The sequence below is a fragment of the Lytechinus pictus genome, unplaced genomic scaffold (genome assembly GCF_037042905.1).
Source record: "Lytechinus pictus isolate F3 Inbred unplaced genomic scaffold, Lp3.0 scaffold_19, whole genome shotgun sequence".
Lineage (NCBI taxonomy): Eukaryota > Metazoa > Echinodermata > Echinoidea > Temnopleuroida > Toxopneustidae > Lytechinus > Lytechinus pictus.
This window is the reverse complement of record NW_026974140.1, coordinates 3,337,284-3,355,194: the sequence shown is the minus strand read 5'-3', so window position 1 is coordinate 3,355,194 and position 17,911 is coordinate 3,337,284. Positions and strand designations below refer to the sequence as shown.

General features: G+C 37.0%; 1 long non-coding RNA gene across 1 annotated transcript; it reads left to right on the top strand.

The window, feature by feature from the left end:
- Nucleotides 1-11,466: 11,466 nt before the first annotated feature.
- Nucleotides 11,467-15,377, top strand: LOC135157723 (uncharacterized). The gene is made up of 4 exons (XR_010296700.1): nt 11,467-11,496; nt 12,947-13,040; nt 13,431-13,550; nt 14,024-15,377. It is a non-coding gene; the product is annotated as an uncharacterized LOC135157723 (long non-coding RNA).
- The last annotated feature ends 2,534 nt before the right edge of the window (nt 15,378-17,911 follow it).

Below are 17,911 nucleotides of genomic sequence, written 5' to 3'. Positions count from 1 at the left end.
TTTTTATTTTTAATTATTATTCACTTTATTCCCGCCCAGAGCTCCCATTGAAAATACGGTATACCGGTACTAGCATTTTTTTTTCCTATTTTGCTGTCTGTAAGATACTGCCACACACGTACTGAGAACTACCGGTAGTGGTTCAAAGCAGACAAGAAAAACACCTGAACAAAATCGCAAATTTCTCGTATCTTGAACCTTCCCGTATTCCCTTGTCTAAAATTCATGTCAAGACATTGAATGCTAGACAGAATTCTGAAAGCAAAAGTGGGGCTGTGATGCAGGAAATATGATATGAACGATCTTCTCGTATGGGTGAGCCCCCATGTTGATGCTGGTATCGGTACTTGCAATGAACACCGGTACCATATGTGTGTGTGTGAGGTGAGTGTGGAAGTGGCCAATAATGTCGGCAACTTGCAGATTATAAGTGACGAAGCGCTGATTTCCCATCATTTTTTACAAGTAATTCTTCGATATTTTTTGGTTCTTGACTCTTTCTTAAATACGCATATTAGAGATAGAAAGTAAGTTTGATTAAAATTTTTTTTTGGATGATTTTTTTTTTTTTTTTTTCCATCCGAAAATGGGGGGTGCGGTTAATACACGGGTGCAGTTAATACACCGTTACTTACGGTATGTTTCTCTAAATAGTTTTTGAGCTCGAATCTCTTCAATTAAAATGGATTTTAAAGCGATGTTAGTACATTGGTGGATGCAAATTTTGACCAGTGCTAGCATTTTGACATCGCGCTACTCATTGCGTATTGGTTTTCTATGTAAACAGAATTGTCACTTTTTCATGTACACAAAGTCTATGGGGAAACGGAATTTCCGTTTTCAGACATGCTGAAACGGAATTTGAGATTTTCTGAAACGGAAAAGGCAATTTTTAGAAACGGAAAATCACTGTCCCTATATATGCAGCTGTATATACATGTATATGCAGGTGTAGGTATACTGACAGACTCTTCTTTCAGTATTAAATGTTGCCCTTAAAAGACTACAGTGAATTGCAAACAAATACAAGTAGTTTGTATTGCAATGCCCGTTACTAAAGTAGTAGAGAGGACATAGCCTGGGCGCGAAATTATTTTTCCCACCGCAGTTCCGGACCAGAATATAAATATTCATGACTTGCAGCTACGGAATAAGAGTATGAAAGAGCGTGGACAAAATTAATTGTGGTCGTTAGGAAAGAATAATTTAGCCAGTCGGCCGGTTTACACAACTTTGCCATTTAGGGTAACTACCAACATGTACCATGGATACCTTGATTTTGATTGACTGCTGGGCCATATCATTATGGGCCAAATTACCATTCCCCCCCCCCCCCCCCCCGGGATGGGGGCACTCATATACATTCAGGAGAAAAGGAAAAGCAAAGGGAGGAAAGGGAAGAAAGGTAGCTTTGTGGGTTTTTCTTTTTATTCTTTTTTTTTCCTCAAAAGAAAACTCCTTCACTCTTGCTCTAAATTTATATATATGAATTTTGCTTCCGCGCTGCGCGCGGTTGAATGACAATATTGCAGTTCTTTTTGTTTCCCTCACCCTTTCTCTAACCCTGTTTTTCCACCTCAGCTATATGTGTTTCTTGCCAGTTCAAGTTCAAATGTATGTACATTAGGGCATGGAATTAGAGTAAGGTTAGGCCGAAGTATATGAATTTATCTTCTTTTTTTCAAATTGATAGCGCAATTTCTGGTCGGGTCGACTACGGGCTGGTAAAATTATTAAATCAATTTCTGCCGTGACCTCCATATAGGCAACTTCTCCCGCTTTTCAGCTCATTACTAAACAACCATAACTTGGGGGCAATCAGGTTCCTTATTTAAAAAGACGAAGGTATAAAATTTGTGTCGTGTTAAATAAAAAAAAGTACAATATTTTTTTTATCGAATTCTATTAAATTTCATGTCATTTCCTTGCACATTCATCTCCTCTCCTGTTTTGCGCCCTCAGTTTGAAATTTTGAATGACACTTAAGTTTCTTTATCATTCAAAATGAAGTACTTCAGGATAAGTCAAAGAAATTAAACATCATTCCTTTTTTATATAATTTCAATAAATCACAGAAGTTTCAACTTTTTGCGCACTATTTTCCTTGTAATGAAGTTCAATAATCTTAGAAAATCAATTGAATTAGAGCAGATGGGGTATTAGAGATATCGGCATTTGATGAAACGGCCGCCCTTTGAAATTTCAGAGCTTAATTGCTCTGCGCGGGGAGGAATATCTTCCTCCCGGCATATACCCTTCTTCTCCTCTGTTTTGCAAGTTAAAGATATGCACCGTCGCTAAATTGTATGTAATCAAATCTGATCTTTCCAAGGGAAGCATTCACTATATTAAGAGAATACCCCTATCTCGGGACACTTTTCTTTGGAAAAAACTTGATAAAACATTATTATTTTAATTCCCTCCATTTTCACAATCACTTTTGAAAACAAGGTTCAAATTAAATCACAATAAAGTCAACTGAATTGGAGCTGATATAGGTACTAGAGACGGCTCCTTTTCATTTTAATTTATGAAACACCGAAAGCTTCGCGCGGGAGGGCGAAACTCCCCCTCCCTGCACCCACCCCCTAGGGAGGGCGCTTTGCGTGCTCTGTATAAAGTGTTGGCACGCTTCGCGTGCATTTACCGCCCCCTCCAGAATGAAATCCTGGCTACGCGGTTGTGTACATTAGTGGTACCATGGTGGTACAAGGATGTGGACCTGATGGTTCGGGATTTGAGGGGGTTTTCTCAAATGGATGGGTTTCGCGATAGCCCAACCCAGCATGACAGTCCTTTGTGATGAGACAAGCCCGATATACTCAGATTCACTCATACATTGTGACCTACATGTATTCAACCTGTGTACATGTATGCGCCCTGGTTTCATCACTCTTGCACCTGATAATGAATGAGCAGCAGCTATAATCTACATGTAATGATCCAGAATATATGAGAGGAATCAACTGCTGCCAAAGAGAATTTTATAAACGGGTACACTACAGAAATAAATCGTATTGTGGTTTGTACATGTATACATTGTACATGCAGTTCTCAAGACCCCACATTTCATTACGCATGGCAGATAATTCCAATGATCCATTGTAGCCAATTATTTCAAGACTCCAATTCATGGTCCCCTCCCTCTTCCTTCAATGTCTTTAATTAACTGCATCATCAAATGATTTCTTTTTAAAAACCTGGGTTTAGTTTGGGGGAATCTTAAAATATTAAAGTCAAAATTACCCCCATATTGATTCATCTTCCTTTTAAAAAATTACAGTTTGTTCCAATGCCAAATAATGAAAATCACTAACAAAAGTACGGGTAATTAATCAGTTTTCTGATGGATCCTTGAAACCTTTCCCCTTGTCTACTTCTGTGCTCTCTACATGTGGGATTCTTTCACATACGAGGAAAATTTTTGTGGTATCAAAAGTAAATGATAAAATTTTTTAATTTATTTAAATCCAAAGGCAGTCTGCCGATATCAGATTCAAAGAATCCACTGAAAATTAAATTCATTAGTTTCATTAAATACAAACAATATAATGTTAATTTGCCAAACATTCAAAACTAACCCATGATTTGAACCCTCTTCCTTCTTGAAAATTACAGTCAGCTCCAATACTGAATAAAAATTGTTATGAGACTGAGAGCATGTACTGTACATGTAACATCAGGAATAATTTTATGGGGCTCAATTGATAATTGAAACTGGAAATGAAGTGTTTACTGAAGAAAACATACTATAGAATACATGCACGTATGGTTTATAGTTACATACAGTACATTGTAGCTAGTGTACTGGTTTATTGACTTTATTTTTTCATTTTCAGTTTCACCATTCTACATGTAGGTTCCATGGTTTATAAAGAGAGAATGGCATCAGGGTAAATAGCTTTCAGGCAATTCTTTTTTTCTTTTCGGGGCTACTTTTCATAACTTACTGCCTATTAAAATCTGCAACATTAGATACTATGTACAGTAGGCCTGGGAGTAAACATTGATTGATAGAATGGTTCGAATGGCTTGCCGCTGATCGATTAGCAAAATTTACACTGTTTGAATGTTCGGCAGATCCCGATTAGATCATTAGACACTTGGGCTAACTAAAATACTCAAGTAACCTAACAAAATGACAAGATAACAATGATAATTGTTTTTAAATACATGATACAGGTTTAAAAACTGTGTTACGGATGAAATTTGTCAAAAATGAACAATGATTGTATCACATTCACAGTAAACACCAACCTGAAAGAGGTCCAAAAATTTCAATCCCACCCGGCCTTGCATGCCCTAAATACACAATGTATGTTGATAGGAGTATAGTATAATTTATCAAATGCTGCTCTAATTGGGTTCTTTTTATATTCTAAAATCTTTGGCTTAAAGTTAAGAGAATATTTTATTTAATTTTAGTTCATCATATGGCTGATGCAGCTGCAGGGGCATTATTATTATGAAATATTGAAAATAGGAACATTAATTATTAATTAAGAAAATTAGAATTATTTCAGCCTTTTACTTTATTAATGTATAAAGACTCTGTTATTTATACTCACCTGCGGTGGCACAGAATATTCTTTTATTGACCACATTCTCCAATTTATTAATCTAAATATATGTCTGTAACCTTACAATTTAAAAAAAAAGATTTTTTTTTTTTTTATCATGGCTGTACGCAGCAGGGGATTGGGAGGGGGTATTACCATAAAATTCGCAAAAAATGTTCACAAAATCTTCCAATTTCACTTTAAGGAGAATGGAACCTTTGGAACAAAATAGCTTGTGTGAAAACAGAAACATCAAAGAAACAGATCAACGAAAGTTTGAGAAAAATCGGACAAATAATGAGAAAGTTATGAGCATTTGAATATTGCGATCACTAATGCTATGGAGATCCTCAAATTGGCAATGCGACAAAGATGTGTTATATGTCACTTGTGAACAACTATCCCCATAACTTTAGTATATATTTCACTTAAATTGCCTCTTTTATCACATCTATCAATAGACTTTCTATAGGAGGGCATGTAATACAGATTTTTAAAGAATACATCATGGATAAAAAGTTTGTATCACCATAAGAAAAAGCAAAAAGAGACATTTTGAGGGTATTTTATAGTCCATCAAAGGGAAAGTTGTTCACATGTGACATCACACATCCTTGTCGCATTGCCAATGGGAGGATCTCCATAGCATTAGTGATTGCTATATTCATATGCTCATAACTTTCTCATTATTTGTCCGATTTTTTTCAAACTTTCGTTGATCTGTTTCTTTGATGTTTCTTTTTTTACACAAGCTATTTTGTTTCAAAGGTTTCATTCTCCTTTAAAATAATTGCAAAACTGCCCCATTATCACAATTACTTATTTCCCTTTTAGAGTTTCTTCAAAAATTGCATGTGTCCTGCATCCCCAACCGCCCCCCCCCCCCCCCCCCCCCCCCGTCCCAGAAAAATAATTTCTGCGTACAACCACGAAGATTTCACAATTCAAGAACTGGGTCTACAGTTGACTGAAACCGTGTTGGTTTTTTTTTGGATGTGGGTGCAGCCTCTAGATTGAGCTAATGTAGCTGATGATGCTGATCATTTATGAGGATCAGTTCGGTAAAGTGTCATTACAGTTTTATGATGTTCGACTAAAAATACGTTGGAAATAATTTTTACATATGGCCCTTCACAGACAATGAAATCTCAAGGATTTTTCTTTTTCATTTGCGAAAATTCAACCCTTGGCCTTGATAGGGTATATCACATACACCTTTATTTCTGAACATGAGCAAGATGATTTACATTTCAAAATTTTTATAAATTAAAGGACAAGTCCACCCTAACAAAATGTGGATTTGAATAAAAAAGAAAAATCCAACAAGCATAACACGGAAACAGTATGAAAGTTTCATCAAAATCGGATGTAAAATAAGAAAGTTATGACATTTTTAAGTTTCGCTTAATTTTGCAAAACAGTTATATGCACATCCTGGTCAGTATGCAAATGAGGAAACTGATGACGTCACCCACTCACTATTTCTTTTTTATTTTATTATATGAAATATTCTCATTTCCTCTTCATTGTCAAGTTAAAAAACAATTAATTCCTCCCTGAACATGTGGAATTAGCATTGTTTAATATCATATAGTTCAGTCAAGTTGGTCCTTATTGTCAAATCTGTAAAAAATGAAATATTGTATAATTCAAACAATAAAAAACAAAAAAAATGGTGAGTGAGGGACATCATCGACTCTCATTTGCTTGTCACTGAGTTGTGAATGAACATCACTGTTTTGTGAAAAATAAGCGAAACTTTAAAATGTCATAACTTTCTTATTTTACATCCGATTTTAATGAAATTTTCAGTGTTATGCTAGTTTGATTTTTCTCTATTTATGGGTGGACTTGACCTTTAAATAACAATTATTAACCTTAATAAATTACCTTAGTTACAGATTTACATTAACCAAATCTCTAAATTTATACCCTTCTTCCTATTATTTTTCCCCTATTCTGCACTACCCTCACCCCACTCCCCACCCGGCTATTGAAAAGTCATAGCGGGTATTTGCCCCCTGCCTACCCCTTATAACAACTACGCTATTTTAATGCATAAACAAGGTCAGGTAAATTAATTGAATATTCAACGAATGAACAGAAAAATAATTTAGGGAAAGGTAAATATTAAATGAATGAATAAATAAATGAATATATGATTGGGTACAGATAAAGATAAAATTAAATCATTTTCATCATTGTAATGAGACAAATTAAAGTGAATAAATAGATGGATTGCTACTCCACTGCACTCACCTCATAATATATGTGAAAAAAAAAATCACATATATTATGAGGTGAGTGCAGTGGAGTAGACATTGGTTTTAAAAGGGTAAATCATAACTTTTGGGGTAAATTTCGCTTACTTAAAAAAGTCGCACGAAACCGTAAGTTTGGACGACTGAGATAAACTGCTTCCCAAGAGATAGTTTTGTTAAATTGAATGTTGTTACTTTTTACGGTGGTAAAATATGTCTGTCATGACAATATTATATTGCAATACCATGTAAAAATCCATGTTGGGATTTTATATACATGTATGAATTAATATTTGGGCAATCGTGGAAGTCTTGGCCGAAAAAATGAGTGTGGATGATTTTTGGTCTTTACTAGGATGCACGCCTTCTCGTGTGCCATTGTCCGAGCACTTCTTCAATCTCGTGCACATACGTGGAGCCTACACGAACAATCGCCCGAGAAACATTAAGGTTAGATCTTCTTGACTTCTAGATCTAGTATGGTTAAAACTACCCATTATCGACCACCTAATTTTCAAAGCATCGTATTTGCGAAAAATTTTAATAGTTTTACCTAGATTTTGTCTAATTTATGCAGAAAATTGAGCAGATCAGATTCCAATGTTTCGACCGACAACTCTGATTCTATTCCCGTATATATCGGCGAACGACGAATGCGATATTTGCTAATTTTTACCCTTTTTTTGAAACCGACCACCCGCAATACACTAAGTTGACAGCCGATTCTTGCTTGTCGCGTTGGCGAAATATTTTGACTCTTCCAAATCAATTCTATGATGTCAACATGCTAAATCAATGATCGTCTCACTACTCGCACATGATTCGATGATTGACAACAGATATTTGTTCTAAAGCAGTTTCCTATCAGATTTCTTGATATGGACAACTGTTTTTCGATGGGATTCGGTTCTGGTCAATTCAATTTTGATGAATTCTACTAAATTTTTACTTTTTTTTCTCGTAAAATCGGTTCTTACCGTTCCTATGGACACTGCGCCTATTCTCTCGCGCATATCGTTTGTAATACGCAATTATTTTAATGCGCGCAAGGTGGTCGATATGTGGTGGTCACACTATACTGCTACGAGTCGACCTATGAGTACGACTACGTCACCTTTTAATTTACTACACTTTTAGCTATATTACCCCAAAATTGAATAATCGGATTGAATGATACATCAAATGAAAGGTCTTTGCATTAGAAATGCAACAACAAAAATTAAGAAAATTCGGCCATTCTTAGGGAGTTATAGGTAATAAAAGATCAATTTTTTAAAACCCATTCTGCCACATAATGTGATGCCTTAAAAATTTTTGCGATAAACATTTTATGTGTAAAAATTGCTCCACGCAATTCCAAGAATATTTACCCTCACGTCTTGCACAACTATGAGTCCAAATTTACAATGCACGGGTATGCGGTTTTAAAATTACGCAACATTTAGTAGTACATGTCAGCCCCCAAAATGCTGAAATACGTGATTTAATTTTCAAAAGCAAAAAAATATGTACATGTAAGAAAACGTCTTTGGTATCAGTTGTTTTTGAAGAAAAGTTGTTAGAAATGCCATGAAGAATATGTACAGCAAAAATTAGCACTCTACAAGCTTTAATTACTGAATTAGAACAGAATGTATTATGATTTTACATGTCTAAATTTATATATTCAGTGAAGTTTGGCTCTACAATCAAGTACCGGTAGTTAGTGTCATTTTTCTACCATCTTGTAAATTTTTGTTGCCAAATCATGATCTTTGGCAGAGAAATGGGGAGAGCTTATTTATGATTATTTATTCATGAGATTACAAATGTATGTTTCTGGCTCTCACTACTCCCAGCACTCATTTGCAAGAACTTGCAACTTTGCACTGTACAGTACATGTACCTCTATGACTCCAGCAATGCTGAATGATGTGGATATGCTGTGTGAGCGTGTGTCATGTGATCACAAGAGTGGCTGAGTTGCTGCATGTACAAAGTTGCAAGTACACGTGTAAAAGCAGCATTTTACATTAAAAATAACGAGAATGGCTCTCAAGGGGGGGGGGGGGCGGGTTGGATGTGCCCCCCCTTGGATCCTCCACTGGTCATGTACAGTTTCTGACAACATATAGTTGTTTTTTTCTGCATTTGATTGTTTTGTTATGTTTTTCCTTTTGTTTTGTTTAATTTGTGACTCTGTTTATTGTTAGAAATTTCAATTTATATCATTGTAACTTATGTTCGATAATTTGTAAAAAAAAATTATTTTCATCGTAATCCTTTGTTTGGATTTGAAATCCATAAAAATGAACTTGAAACTTGTACAGGATGCATGCTGCAGGCTTCCCAAATTTTTAAGTGGGGCATGAAAATATTTTACTTGCATTGAATGGGGGGTATACATGTACCTTGTAACTAACCTCTGGTGTCTGGCGGATCCAGGGGGCACAGCCGGCCCGTGCCCCCCCCCCTTCCTTTGAGAGGACATTTAAAATTTGCAATGTAAAAATGCTGTTAAAACTTAAAACACAAGTGTGCCCCCCCCCCCCCCTTTGAAAGTGAGGACTTTTTTTTTTGCTTGTCTAATTTTTCCTCTGGAAAATGTGCCACCCCCCTTTGGAAAATCCTGGTTCCGCCTTGGTGTCAAGATACTATATTTGAAAAGAGATATACCCCTTCCATCCCTGATGTAACCCATTTGCTGTCAAAAAATATATATTTGAAGAGGGGGCTAACATACCCTCTTTGTCTCCTTTGGATTCACACATGATTGCACATGACTTGTAATCTTATACAAAGTATGCACACACACACATGTCACGTGCAGATTCTCCAGCTCGCGCTCGTATGTATGTTCTACCGGTGAACACTGTACTAGAGTCTAGACACACAGAGCTCGATCCGGTTGACCCATTCATTTCACCTCACTGCACAAGTTGAATGCGACATTTGTTATTCATTAGAGGTACGTATTGTTATTTATATCACACTGATCGATCGCAATCACATGCGATGTTTTGAAATAGGCCGTGAATAATACGTGTGAGGAAAAAGATACTGGCCCAAAATCACCAATTTTGAGGATAAACGGAGGATGGACACGGAGTGAAATACGGGTGTAGAGTAAGATATTATTAAGTCAATCATATATCGCTCGTTATATTTTTTTTCTTTAATTTTTACGATAAGGATAACCATGATTGCCATCCCCGGGGGGGGCACTCAGTATATAATGCATAGTGGGTATGTGCCGCGGAGGGGACCCCCATTTTTACACTCAAATTTCCGTTCCAAGGCATAGCATTTTTGTCTTATTGAGAAAAAGAACAAAGAAAGCCGCTAAAAAGAAGAAAGAAATCCGCTCCAAAGCTTCGCATATTTTCGTTACGCCGTTCCGGTCGTATTGATCTGCTACGACGAGCCGCAGTTTTGGTGAAAAGCAGCTAGCCGCAGAGCGCTGTCCGACCATCGCATCTGCGCTAGCGCACCCGGCGCCCGTGCCGCCGGGCTATAGGCTAGCTGCATGCACGTATGCCCGTTCCATAGGGATGAATACGCAATCACACGCAGACGACCCGTTCCAAGGACCCCCGTTTTCACAAACATTTGTCGTTCCAAAGCCCGTTCCGAGGACCCTCCTTTTTACAATAAGCCTGCTCCAAGGCCCCCGTTTTTTATCTCGCCCGCGGCACATGATATACCCACTACTTTTTTGGTCGAGTGCCCCCCCCCCCCCGGGTTGCCATCCCACCTTAGTTTTATGACTCGGAATATCCGATCTAGTTCATTGTCATCTAAAGTCATCTAGGACTATCGACTAGGGCCTACTCTAGTCTCTACGTAGCCGTAGGCTAGTAGATGACTTTTACTCCCCAGACGCCTCCAGGCTAATCGTAGGCCTAATGGAGTAATGCTGTATTGAGCTGTGGCTATGCGATATGCGACAACAACGGGGCCGGTGAGACCGCAGTGCAGTTACCACCGCGGGCGCGGGTCGTAAGACGAAAACTGGCAAATATCACATCATAACTTTTTACAAACTTAGGCTTAGACCAAGATAGACAAACCAATGAGTACCTTACCTTTGGCGTTGTGATGTATTCCATAACGGAACTACTTCGGCTACTCCTCCTCCTCGGCATTACATGAGAAATTGCGTTTCTTAGAACAGCAGCAGCTCGGGCAACAGGGTCAGTGACACATTAATTTAATTCACAATCGAATATCGTGGATCTGGATATATGATGCGATGACAATAATCAGCGGGCGCGCGCGCGCGCGTAAATGCCTGCCATAAAGCCGGAGCGCCGGTGTCATAGACGAATTGGCCCGGGTACCGCGCACGGCTGTTTCACAGTGAAAACACAGAGATACCAAAGACCTTATAATATATTACTAGACCGAAAGCTGCGTGCGCGTTCAGCACAAAACAAATGAGATTAGGCTCCGCCTACCGCGATCATTTGAAGACAAAAATAAGCCCTCATTGACATTCATGAGCATGAAGATATTCATAATCCGGCCTTTTCATTGGCTAAGAGCGTCATTAATACGCGATTTCCCCGATTCTTTGTCATCGATACTAGTGGTATCGTGTTACAGAAATAATTATTCATTTGACCTCATTACGTCATCTAATTTATTCATTCTGAAACTTTTCTTTCCACACACAAAATGGACCTTCGAACACTCCGGTGAGTACGTATAAATTGATATAACCACGTTAATTCAGTGGACTATTTACACATTTCACACTGTATTTTGTGATCTTAGGTTATTTCTTTAACAAATTAGAGAGTTTGCTATCATTCTTCTGATAAAGGAAAGCAGAATTTGGTCTTTGAAATTGAAGTTAGATTGTCATCGTCGCCCAGTGCAGCCTGTATGTTGCTTGCAGTGTATTTTGTACGGGCTCCTAGCCGGCTGGGAATCGAGAGATAATCGGGCTGGTTTGGTTCACCTCCAACAAGGACCAACCCACGATTGATTAAAACAAGAAGAATGAGGCTTCTTTTTGTACACTGTAACGTTAGATCTACAGGGAGATCTGCATCTATCTTCAGTAGATCGAGACTCAGTCAGGAATAAACTGTGAAGCGGAGTGTGGATGAAAATACGCCTGTCATTGTGTCAGGCCTCACTTTGTTTCAGATATCAAATTTATTTTGCATAACTTCAGGCTTCTGCATTTAGCCCCCACCATTTTAACTCTTATTGTTAATGTTATTCATAAATATATAGACTCGGTCTTAGAAATAACATGCTGCTCTGCATGTTTGTCTTATTATCAATACATCTATGACCTAAATCTTCTTAATCCTAGGCCCTACTTACTTTATACTTAGATCTAGGCTACCGGTACTTTACTTTTATTTATTCATCGATGCTATCAGTATCAAGAGCTAGGCCTACCTAATTAAAATCTAGTCTAACTCATACTTTCCCAACCCTCGATACTTACCCCCAGGGCTTCTGATCTAGGTCTGTAATTTAGGCCTAGATCTAGGTCTGGGCCTAAACGACTCCATTTACATGTACGAGTATGACTGTCAGTGGACCAAGGAGTCGGACTAGATCTAGATCTACTCTCGGTCAATAATGGCAATGAAGTCTAAGCCAGGAATAAAAGTCAAAGTCAGACATCAAAAATTTCTAAACCGATATAGGGTTTAGAACCGAAGCTTTACTTTCTAGGTCTAGATAGATCGAGAGTCCATCGTTAGTCTAGATCTAGACCTAATTTAGATACATGAACGAGACTCAATGCTGTGCGACAGCATTGAGTCTCGTTGGACTAGATCTATACTTTCTTACAAATAGATCTAGACCTAGTGCATGAGATTATGAAATCTAATGAAATAAGATTCGGAAATAAAAAGAGCCAGATTTTTTTTTTTTTTTTTGGGGGGGGGCAGACATGTGAAAAAATTTAGAGAAACCTAAAATTCAGAAAGCGAGGGCCAGAAGCGACCAATATCACCTAGCGCCGTTTTGTGCATTTTCTAAAGTAAAATTGAAGGATGTCATGCAATTCTCTTTTTGATGAAGGTTTTCACATTTCAGCTCTTACCCAAACCCCTCCCCCTAGACGGCCATGAAAAAGATCACTTCTTCTTATTGTTCTCTCTTTTCTTTCACAAACAGGTTGAGTTTGAAGAACAAGAAAAACAGTAGAGGTCTACCTATAATGGTTCAAGATGATGATCATAAGTGCATCATTTTGCAGATTCTCATCCAGGTATAAAACTTAAACTAACCCATACAAAATTACAGATACATTACATGCATTGAATGTTAACCATGTTTACATTAAATAAAAATAATCTGAGCCACAAAGAGGTAGGATCTGTAATGAATGTACACTTCTTAAATATACAGGCTCTCGAGTCTAAAATAGAACCAATGCCAAAAGTTATGTACCTTGGGCAAATTTATAAAATAAGGTCATGTCCTTGATCTACTAGTAATTAAATGGCCTTTTTATTTCCTATTTGTTTATAAACAAAGCAATATTTATTTTTCATATTTTACCAAATTCATTTTATGCATTCTTTAGTGTGATATTCATATTTCATATTTGTTGATTAATGTTTTTTTTAATCTTGTTATTTTACATTTTGTCCAATAGGATGATGCAGTTTTACAATTTCCATGGAGGTGATTGATGATGATAAATAATTGGTGAAGTAGGCCTAATAGAACAGCGACTAGACCACAAAGAGAAATACAACCTACAGCAGTTATATGAGTGAGTTAATTAGTGAATATTTTTAATAATGGAGGTTGTTCACATTTTTTTGGCAACAAATAGACCTGCCTTTGAAAAACCCATTTCAATTTTGTTTTTAGATTATAGTTAGTGTCGTTTTTAATCACAGATCAAAATATTCTGTGCAACAAACATATCAACTTTAATTCTGACTATTTATATAATTTACATATGTTGATTCATATTCATATTTATGAGAAATCTCTGGCATTTTTTCATAGAGTACATGTAGTGATAATGGAGAGGGGTATGTAAACTGCATAGAACAGGTTTAAGTGATATGCTTTATAGAAGTACAAGTTTATAATTAGTAGAAGTAAGATTTCCTGTTATGTGTTGAAGAAACATATATATGTATAGTCTCACTTTTCTTAAAACATTTAAGTTTCATAAATCACGACAATTTTAATTTAAATTAATTGATTTTCTTTCTCTATTTTTTCAATCTGCAGGACAGGTGAAACAGATGTTTTCATTCAAGAAATCCAACAATTCAACATTGAAGAGTCTGACTTAGGAACCACTTGATGAAGATGGAAAAGGTTTTTTTTTCCAAGTCCAATTTTTCACAAAAAAAAATTATTATCACAACCCCAAATTCATGACGTATGAAATTTCTTGTTGATTTTCATTAAAACTGGTTGCAAAAGGAGAAGCTATAAACATACAAATAGGAGCGGCGGAGTGAAGTTGAAAGTGGGGGGGGGGGCATAGGGAAAATGCTGTATTACATGAAATTTTTAAGAAGTTGCGAGCGAGCAAAATTTTGACATTTTTAAAAAGAAAATCTAAAATATTCAGAATGATATATTTCACCCTTTTCTTTCCTTTTCTCTTTTTTTTCTTGGTCGTGATTTTTTTTTTTTTTTTTTGGGGGGGGCAAGAGTCCTTCAAGCCCCCTCCATCTGTACGAAACTGCTTATATACCCCACTCATGAATTATTAAACTTAATACACAAAGGATTTCCTTCATAAGTATATTATCGAAATGAGAATATTGTTTTCTTGTTTCAAAGGGCAATCGTCATGGTGACCATAAAACGGGTCCTTCTCAGGTGAAAGGGGCACAGAACAAGTTCTTTAGGAGCACTTTTCTTGGGTAAAAGGGGGCAGTGATTCGAGAAAGGGCACTTACAAGAAGGCAAGGGGGCACTCTTTAACACATGAAACGGGCCCTCAGATGAAAGGGCACAGAACACGTTCCGGGGGGGGGGGCATTTTTGGGTAAAAAAATTGCATACAAGGAAGAGCACTTGGTAACACCTAAAACAGGTTCTCGTCAGGTGAAAGGGACACAGTACACGTTCGTGAGGGGGCATTTTTCTTGCATAAAAAGGCACTTTTCAGTGCTTCAAGAAGGAGGGGGAACTGTGCCCCCCCCCCTCCCCAGGATCGCTGCCCCAGCATACAAAAAAATTATTTTGGTTCAAAGTATTAACATACGCTTAAGAAAAAGGTAAAGCTTAATCCTCTGATAATGTGATATTTTTTAATGGTTAATTAATAAAATTCACCACTAACCAGAGAATTCCTTTATGTCTTTCATTTGTGTTCATATAGTATTTGTACAGAGCTAAAATGAAAGGGATTTGGAATTGGCAAAATTGAAAATGAGATGAAGATCGAGAGAGGGAAAGAGTGATGAGAAGTGGGTTGAAAAGAGATGAGAAAGAAATGGAGGGGCACATATGAAGAGATAATTTAGAGGGGGTGGTAAGAGAGCTAGAATGTGGGAATTAGGAACAAAAGGGGTGGAGGAGAAATAAGACGAGATTTATGGAAACCAGGAGACAGATAACAAGTGGGAAAATCATCAATGTTTTTGTCTGACAAGTTGTCAGATCTGACATCTTTCCTTAATTTTGATTGGCTGAGAGGCACTGTTACTATGGTAACTGTCGGATAAAACGAAACTTGTCGGATGAAACGTCCGACAAGTCCTTTCATGAAACGCTCCCCAGGAGACAGATAACAAGTGGGAAAAGAAGAAGGAAATATATGAAGAGTTTAGTTGCAAAAGGGGTTAGGACCATTCCGAGAAAAACCAACTTTTTATTCTCACTTATTGCAATATTCTTATGAGAAACTAAATTGTCATGATGTACTACTCTATCATGTGAACAGTGAACATAAAATTGGGTATAAAAGAAATCTACCTGTCTTCAATTTTTTCTATATACTTAAGAAAAAATATCGTTGTGTACCTAACCTCTTTTGCAAGTAAATAGAAGTGAATCCAATCTCTTTTGATTAAAAAAGTGATTTTTTTTTTGCCACTTCCATTCACGTTTTCATTTGAATTTCAAATTTCCTTTGGTATCATCAGAGTGACTGAAAATTTAGAGGTTTAGAGACAGAAAACAATAAAATATATGAAAAATGGACCTAACCCCTTTGACAAATGAGTTCTGTATAGGGGTTTAGTTGCAAAAGGGGTTAGGTCTACTTCCAGAAAATAATTTTTTTTTTATTCTCCCATATTGCAATATTCTTATGCGAAACTGAATTTTCATGATACCCTACCATGAGAACATAAAATTGGGTATAAAAGAAATCTACTTGTCTTCATATTTTTGTAGATATTATTTTTCAAAAAAGTCTGTGTGGACCTAACCCCTTTTGCAACTAAACTGAAATGGACCTAACCCCTTTTGAAAATGTGCTCTACACTTATGTAGGAGAAAGGCGGCACAAAAGAATTTTGAGTGGGAAAATGATTAAATGGAGAAAAAAACAGAGTAAGAAATGCTGGAGAATAAAGGGGACAGGAAACGTATTAAACATGATAAACTGGGGCCCGTTTCATCATGAGTTACAAGTATGGTAACTACGATGGTATAACCAACCAATCATAATCAAGGTTACCACGGTAATCACAATAATTGCAATGTTTTTAAATAGCTGTAATTCATTATGAAACGGACGCCAGATGAAGAAAGAACGCACGGGGATCCATGAAGATTTTTTTTTTGCTTCTCGAAATTTGTTTCTAACAAGAAATGTACTGTTTAAGTGGTGACAGTTATTTTTTTCAGTAACCATAGTCTCAACCAGTGAAAATTACCATCAAATTGTAATAACCATGTTTTGCCCCCACCCCCGCCCCCCCCCCAAAAAAAAAAAACTTTTAGGTCCGTACAACAGCCCCTTTGATCTTTCCGCGGCCTCTGCCGGCTATAATTTAGAGTTGAGATTCTTTACATTTGTTAAAAACTAAGATTGCTGTATATCTTAACATGTGACAATTTAGGGATGGCAAAAGCACTAGTAGAGACCTCTTTACCTAATCACGACTTGATCTATTCTTTTCATCTTCCCTTTTGGAATTGGCAAAGGCCTATAAGACGCAATACAAACAATGCTTTGTTTTTAAGTGATATCGATTGTGATATCGATACTTTATAGAGCGCAACGTATCGTCTCAGATTTGCGCTTGCTTGATTCGCTGAATCCTTCGCGTCACGAGCGCGTAACAAAATGAATACATTAATGAATTTGCCAAGTTGACCTTTGTCATTGCGCTGATGTGCGTATCGTCTAATACACGTACAAAACCACAGTTGACGAGGGAGCATCGTACGAAATTAATATTAATGAGGGCTTATTTTAGCTTCTAATGGATTAAACAAAATGGCGGTAGCTTCGGGGGCTTGAGAGATACGATCTTACGTATACGTAAGATCGTATCTCTGTGTTTTCACTGTGAAAACAGGGGGGTGAAACTCCGCTTCTGCATCCGGTCAGAATTGAAGAAAATTTTGGAGGGTCAAAAGTGCACACTGCTCCCATTTTTCGTATACAAGCCTATGGACACCGCCACTGTTTTGGTACACCAGCGAAATGAAGGCGTGGTCACGGAACGTCCTTCGCGCATAGCGTAAAAATATGTAAATTAGTATTTTGTCACTATATAATTAGCATAATGCGCGACCTGATTAATATCGTTTATGGTGTCTGTCAGTGATTACATCATGTCAGATCATTCGTTTTTTTCCTCCTCAGAGTTTTATTATTCATCTATTATAATGATCTATTTGTTATTGCTTGTTACGATTATTACTGCATCTTTGCTTTGTTTTAGCTGCAAATGGCCAGGATCTTTGCTAAAAAATATTACAGAGGAGGTTCCCAAAGAAAATGTTGCCATATACGATGACATCTCTTTAAGTTTCTGGTGCCCTTTTTTCTTTTTATTGCAGAAAACGAAATGAACCTCTTTTCATAATATAAACAAAGATAATAACAAATCCAATATAAGTCCTATTATGAATAGCAGTCCTCGGAGCACTTAATTTTAAATGGCGACTTCTATGTCAAACATCAATAATCATGACCTAGGT